This window comes from Balaenoptera ricei, chromosome 11, assembly GCF_028023285.1.
Source record: "Balaenoptera ricei isolate mBalRic1 chromosome 11, mBalRic1.hap2, whole genome shotgun sequence".
NCBI classification, from domain to species: domain Eukaryota; kingdom Metazoa; phylum Chordata; class Mammalia; order Artiodactyla; family Balaenopteridae; genus Balaenoptera; species Balaenoptera ricei.
The window spans coordinates 80,715,879-80,723,170 of record NC_082649.1 but is presented as its reverse complement, the minus strand read 5'-3'; positions in this window follow the sequence as shown (position 1 = coordinate 80,723,170).

Here is a 7,292-nt window from a genome sequence, read left to right as displayed (position 1 = left end):
AGGGTTTGACCAGCTTCTTGGTCAAACTTTAACCTGGCGCCTTTGAGCCCAGCTCTTGACCAGGCCTCTCCTGCGGCCGCCAAGCCCAGGATTAGCAAGTTTAGTGAGAATCCTCCCACTCTTGATATCTAATCAATTTCTTCTTACTAATTTTTCACCTACTCCCTCACTCTGACCATTGCCTCTAAACCTCCGCTTCTCCCTTTTATATTTAGAGTTGAGTTCAATTTCTCTCCCCTATTTGAATAGTTTTGATCAAAGTCTTCTTTGCCTGTTTAGGTTAAGGTTGAGCTCAATTCTATACGGAAATCTCCTTTACTGCGGTACCTGGAATAAAATGAGTCAATAAGAGGGAGAATTGATAGATACCTATTTCCTGTCTCCTTCCCCACCATTCATCTACCACCTACCCAAGTCCCAGGCATGCAGAACTATAACATTTCCCTGCATTTACCACACATGGCCCTGCTTTCATATATATGCTGTCCCTCTTCTTCGAAGAAAGGAAGTATTTCATCTTCTCTGTCTCATGATCTCCAACTGTGAATCATCTCCCAAAGGATTCTAAGGAATAGCTGGAATTACCATTAGCAAGATTTCCCAAGACATTCATATGTACTTTTTGATTACTTATGATGTACGAAAAACTGTTCTCAATCTCCCAATTCATCCCACCACCCCCCTTTCCCCCTTGGTATCCGTAAGTTTGTTCTCTACATCTGTGTCTCTGTTTCTGCTTTGTAAATAAGATTGTCTACACCAATTTTATCAGATTCCACATATATGCGTTAATATACGATATTTGTTTTTCTTTTTCTGACTTCACTCTGTATGACAGTCTCTAGGTCCATCCACATCATATATACACTATGGATACTATGTATAAAATAGGTAACTAATGAGAACCTACTGTATAGCACGGGGAACTCTACTCAATGCTCTGTGGTGGCCTAAATGGAAAGGAAATCCAAAAAGGAGGGGATATATATATACGTATAGCTGATTCACTTTGCTGTACAGCAGAAACTAACACAACATTGTAAAGCAACTATACTCCAATAAGAATTTAAAAAATAGAAAGAAAAACTGTTCTTAGTATAGGGGTCAGGGGAGGGGTTCTCTCAGTTTGGATTCCACACTCACCCACCTCCCCCAAAGCAGACCGTGAGACAGGAAACTAAGTGCAGGAAGTTTATAGGAAGGCGAGCCTAGGAAGCAAAAGTAAGGAAATTGGGAAAGTGAATTAAAGAAAGGAGGAAAAGTAATAAAAGTATATTAACGGGTAATTTACCACTGGAGGCAACTGGGTCTCAGTCTCCCTGGGGACCTTCTGAGAAGCTGTGAAGGACTTGCCTCATAATCAAAGGGTGGGGAGGCTTTGAGGATTTAGTCATTGACTTTCCTCCTCATTGGCTGAGAGTTGCCACTGGGGGTTTTAACTCTCCACATGCCCATATGTCCCCTGCCGGCTATAGAACAAGCTCCCAGGGCTCCAGAGAAGAAAGACGTGTGTACCTGAGGTAGGAAGTGGTCAGCGAGCTGGAGATAGTCTCCTGAGGTGACAGGGGGACTCAGGTGTGCTGAGAAGATACGTGCTGGGCATCAGCATCATCTGCTACGTAGTGACATTCAAAATCTATGACTCGTATGACATCAGCCCAGAGCAATGGGCATAGATGCTGATTGTGAATGTGTGCTGTGTACATGCCAACGAGTACAATCAACCCATCCTCGTAAGGATACAGACACGAGTAAGAGTCTTAGTTCTCAGGCTGAGATGCTCCAGGCACAACTGACATGATGTCTCAGGTCATCTTTCTCAGGAAGAGTGATGACCTCCTCTTCCTGAGGTTTTGCATCAGCCCCGAAGCAGCTCAGGACAGTTGAAATGAAGATCAGAACTGACATCATAAGCAAGCTGGCTTCGTGTGTGGCCTCAGGGTGCTGACAAAAGCCTCCCATTCCTCTGAGCCCCATCACCTGCATCGAGCTTAATTTCAAAGGGGTTTCCTGGTCAAGAAACCGCAGTTCATTCCCACATGGTCCCCCAGAGATTAGAAGTAATTTCCATCCTTCACCTCTCCTCCCTTTCTGATTTCAGGGAGCGGGTGGGTGGAGGGAATCCAGCGTGGACAGCTCATGAGTCATAAGCCCCATTGCTCTGCCATTTAATGTCTTCGCTATTCCACACATGCCTTGCAGGGGGAATCGAAGCTCTTTCCTTGAAGACCAAAGTGTCAGAGTAATCGAAGTTCTCCTTTTCCCACTTTTAATTTCGTTATTGATTTTCATTAAGTCCTTCGAGGCTCCCAATACCTCCAGCTTTCTTTCCTTCAAAGAGAGAGATTTAGAGAAAGCAGCCAGTTCCCAGCTTTCACAGGCCACAAGAGATGTGGCTGCCTTACGACCAGATCAACCCGGTCCTGCTCCTGAGGCCTCCATCTCTCTCCCTGGTGAAGGGTCCAAAGCTTTACCAGGATTAACCTGTCCCACTGTGGGCTGCAAATCTGCTTGAGGTCAAAGCATACTCTTAAAGTAAAAAAGGACAAGAAACTATAATGAGAAGCAGATGAGGCCAGTGAAATTTCTTGGAATATAAAGACAAATCATTGCATTTTGAAAAAGCTTCATCTTATAAATAAAAATGTGCCTTTGGACCTGGCTGAGGTCCCATAATACATAAGAAACAGAAAGAGCTGGAAGTGTACTTGAGGCTCTGCCCCCAGATAATCACAGCTGGAGAGCGGTTCTGGGTTCTGAGCTCCACTGTCTTGATGGATTGTCCACTCTGTGTGGGCATTATTGGCCCCTAGACAATGAGGATGTTTCACTCTCTGTGTCTTTGATCTTGACAATATACTTTGCACGGCTGATTTGCTGGTTCTGAGCTAAGCTAAAGCGAAAGCAATCTTAAACTGAGTATAAATCTTCATTCTTACCGATTTTTAAAGCTAGCGCAGTCTTTGTCATCAGACCCAGTTTGCTCATGTACCATTAAAGCACACCATGTTTTCTTTTTTTTCAGCAAGACATTAAGCTGTGTCCAAGCAAATATCTTCATGTTCCCGTTTTCCACCTCTTCTGTCTGAGAAGGACTCATTCATTCATTAATTTTTTTTGTTTCATGTTCATCAAGCACCCCCTACATTCTAGGTGCTGTTCTAGGTGTTGAGGATACTATACAAGACGGGCAGGGCACTTACTTTTAAAGATGTTACTTACAAGCCAGTAAATGGCCACATGAATTGTGTGACTTACGTGGCACTTTCAAAACTTATATAAAGCATAGCTACATGTTTTTAATCTACAAAGCATTGAGAAATCATCAGCTTTTTTTTTTTTTTAAATCTATCTCTTTTTTCTCTGGGACACCTCTTGCTTACGGATGTTTAGCCCTCTGTGTATTGGGCTTATACCACAGACTGCCAAGGTCAAAGTTAGGAAAGAGGAGTAGAAGAGACAGCTTTTTAAGTGATTAAAATTTGTTCATATGGTCACTGGCACTTGCTATAATTTTCTTAAAAAAAAAAAGTCCTGGTTAATACAAAAGATTATTTCAGAATGGGAAGGGATTTGGGGGACATCTGGTCACAGGGCACCCTCTCACTAAGTAAGGAAGAATCTGAGACCTGGAAGCAGGGGGTCAGGAGCAGAGCTGGGAAGAAAAGTCCGGGTTCTGCCGTCCACATCAGCATCCACAACGCCCCGCCTAGCAGGTGCATGTCGGGACCCCCTTCCTCTCCCAAGGGCCCTTCTGCCCTTCCTTCCCTTCTTCCATGGCCTCCCTCCTGCCACTTATACTTTCTTCAAGCAAAACCATGGGCTACAGACCACACAGATTTTAAAATTCCATGGTCTTTCCCCAAAGGAAGAATTGCCTTCCTAAATGACACAGAAAGGCAAGGAAAACCAAGTTATACTGTTACTGCTTTTCCCCTTAATGCTTCTTGATTCCCTTTGGGTTCCGGATGCGTGAGATGCTTCCGCTGCTGCTTGCTCTTCCTCTTTCTCTCTTCCTCCTCCTTGTTTTGGAGAACAGGTAATTATAATCAGGTATAAGCTGTAAATCATGGCGATGCTCTCCTTTGGGGAGTTTTATATCCACACTTGTCCTCACAGAGAGGAGCCAGACTGTGGCACGAGATAGATGTGGATTGGAAGCCTGGGTTTTATCTTCCACTTATTGCTCTGTGACCCTGGTAAGTCACTCGACCTCTCTAAATTTCATTCTCTTTGGTGGAATAGAGATCATAATACCAATCTCTTAAAGTTGTTTAGGGAATTAAGCAAAGGACCATCTGGCAATACCTGAGTGTAGTAGATGCTCTATTAGGGGCAGCCATGAGCAAGAATAATGAAAATGACCATTTGTCCAGAATTAGACAAATCAGAATGGATATGAGACATGTACACAGGCCCACTTTGCATTCCTGAAGTATTTCTATGCTTCCTTAAGTCTCACAGTGACTTGGCTAAGAAAATAGGTCCCACTCTGATCCCACATTTATATTTGAAAAAATATGAGGCTCCCTCAGAAAAGGTGGAGGGCTTTTTCAGGGCCACAGGGCTGGTGGTGGCGGAGCTGGGACCAGAGTCCAGCCCTCTGGACTGATCCGCTTCTCCAGACCAGCGATTCCCCCAGAGGCATAGACCCCGCAGCCGTACCATCTGAACACTCGTGCGAAGTGGGAGAAATCAAGACCACCAAGAGCCTCTAGTTAGTTACGGTTTATGTTTTGTCACCAAATGAATACGAAAAACGTCAGCATCCACTTTTCTTACATTCAGAATTGTGGACGAAGTATTGAACGTGTGGGACAGGAATGTAATCCTCAAGTGCGCGGTAGAGGAGACCAGGCAGAGACCCCGCTTTACTCCAGAAGTTGGTCATTTCAAAACCGTACCCCACAAAAGATCAGAGAGAAATCTGAATCCATGTGTCCTAGATTGAAATTAGAGGAAAGAGACTGGCACAATAAGTCTTTCAAGGCCAATTTGCTGGGTTACTTTCGCCCCTTGTCCGTGGACTGTGTCAGCTTTCGCCAGATTCAGCGAACTGGCCTTCCTTCTCTTAGCTCAGAATTCCACTGAGAACTCTCGTTAGCTTTACCAGTGCCGAAGGTCAGCTGATGTGCAGGACTCCTGTTGGTTTCCTTCCAGCACTTTCCCCCTTTCTCACAAAGGACTATTTAAAGCACAATTCCTGATCTCATACTCAGACCCATTTTTAGAGGCTAAAATAAAGAAAATTAGGAGTTTCAGGACTGGGTATGTTTCTGTCATGCTCACCAAATTGCAAGGGTGCTCACAGCTCTTGTACAGGAAGATCTTAACTATATTTAATCACAGGAAACCTTCCCAGGGAGGCTCAGGTTTGCTCCTTTTATACAGTGATGCAAGAAAGGTTTTACCTGGAGTAACAAAGGAGATTATTCCATCAATTCCTATGTTTGCTGAGCCCATGCCTGAGAAGCAAATAACACTGCCCTTCTTGTTCAAGTTATGGATTTTGTATTAGAGATTCTTATAATTTTCTGTCAGTCATTTCCTCCCTGGCTCCTCCCTTCCTTCATTGAGAACCTGTCCATATACTTTGCAGAGTCAGTTCCCACAGGCCCTGCTCAGGGGGCACATGACTTGCATCCCTGAACACAGACAGCTAGATCTGGAGTGATCCCTACTTGAATCCAGCCAATCAGGTTCTCGTGCTGGGGGATTGGAATTGGGCTTCTGAGATGCTAGTGAGTGTTGGTTGAGCATTTAAAGAGAGAAGTGAAGCCAGCAATGGGGACAATGTGTTTGGCTTTTGGGCCTAGAATCAGAAAAAAACAAAAACAACCAAAAAAACAACTAGTCAAGAGGTAGAGATAGAAATGAGGGAGAGACCACATGCAGACAGAAGCAGAGCCAAGAAACCAATTCATTTAAGAGACACTAAGAGCAAAATCTTGATTTTGCTTTCTATCGCTGTTTCCAATGTTTCGTGGACATTAGTTGCATTCTCTGCCCTTTCATTTTGTCATATGCTGCTGTACCTTGTTGATAAACACAACCTGTGCCTTTTTCCTTCGTGTGTGTGTGTATATGTGTATGTGTGTATGTGATTCCAGTGGGCTTTGTTCTTTGCAACCAAGGGATCCCAGGACAGATTTGCATCCATAATCACCTGTGATGACCAGTAATATTTTCAAGATGGAACCTTTGTTGGAAGAGTAGAGCTCACGGTCCTGGGACCAGAACCAAGAGGTGAGGCTCCTGTGATCTAGTGTCTTAGCGTAGGGCTCATCGATTTATCTGTCACTGATGCTCCAAGAGCTTTTTCTCTGTTTTCATTCTTTGCATTGGGCTAAAATAGATTCTATAGTTGATTTCCCCCTCAGAGGAGTGTGATTTCCCATCTGGGATGGAGATTCATAAATCCTTTGGGAGCCCCAAGGGTTGGAATGGCTCCAAGATTCCTCCTCACACCATTGGCCAGGGTCTCTTTTTTCCTTCTCTGAAAGGTGTGAATCTGACCTTTCGATTGGTCACCAAGGTTGCCGTATTCAGCTACTTGTGACTAAGATACAAAGGGCTTGGAGGGAGCACAGCCCACAGATTCTATTTGAGGAATGCCAAATGGTTCTCCAGGACCCAGCTGGTACCACGCTCTCTCTCACACAGTGCCGGAAGTGTGCACAGTTATTTTTGTTGAATTATATTATTGCTCATGAAGAAGTCTAATATTAAAACAAAATTAGCAATGCCCACAGAGAGGGCAGAGAACTCTCCAACCTGCCAGCTGTGTGACTTTGGGAAAATCAAAACCTCTGTGCTTTGGTTTCCTCATCTGTGAGATGATAATACTAATACCTACCTCAGAGGGTTATGATGGGAGTTAATATTTGTAAAGCTTCTAAAACAGTACCTGGCACAGGGGTTGAGTCTTGTTGAACACACATTCCTCCTATTAAGATGGTGACAGAGTAAAGTCTGGGGCTTTCCCTGACATGGTACATAAACTCTTGGACTTAGAATGCCTAAGGTTTGGAAAGTAGGGAGGGCTAAGGAGTCGGGTCTTGGTGGATTTGGAACACTGCAAGATGAGATAATGCTTCTCCAGACCAGGGTCAGGGGTCTCCCTTTAGAAAGGGTTCCTTAACGTTTTGGGCTGGGACGAAAAGAGGAGATGAGGGAGGGAACTCAGGAAGCTACAATAATATTATAATGAGTAAAAGTCTTTGTGCAAGTCTATCTCAAAGATTCAGGCATTGATGGGTGTGTGTGTATAATTTAAACTCAGGAACACAGGT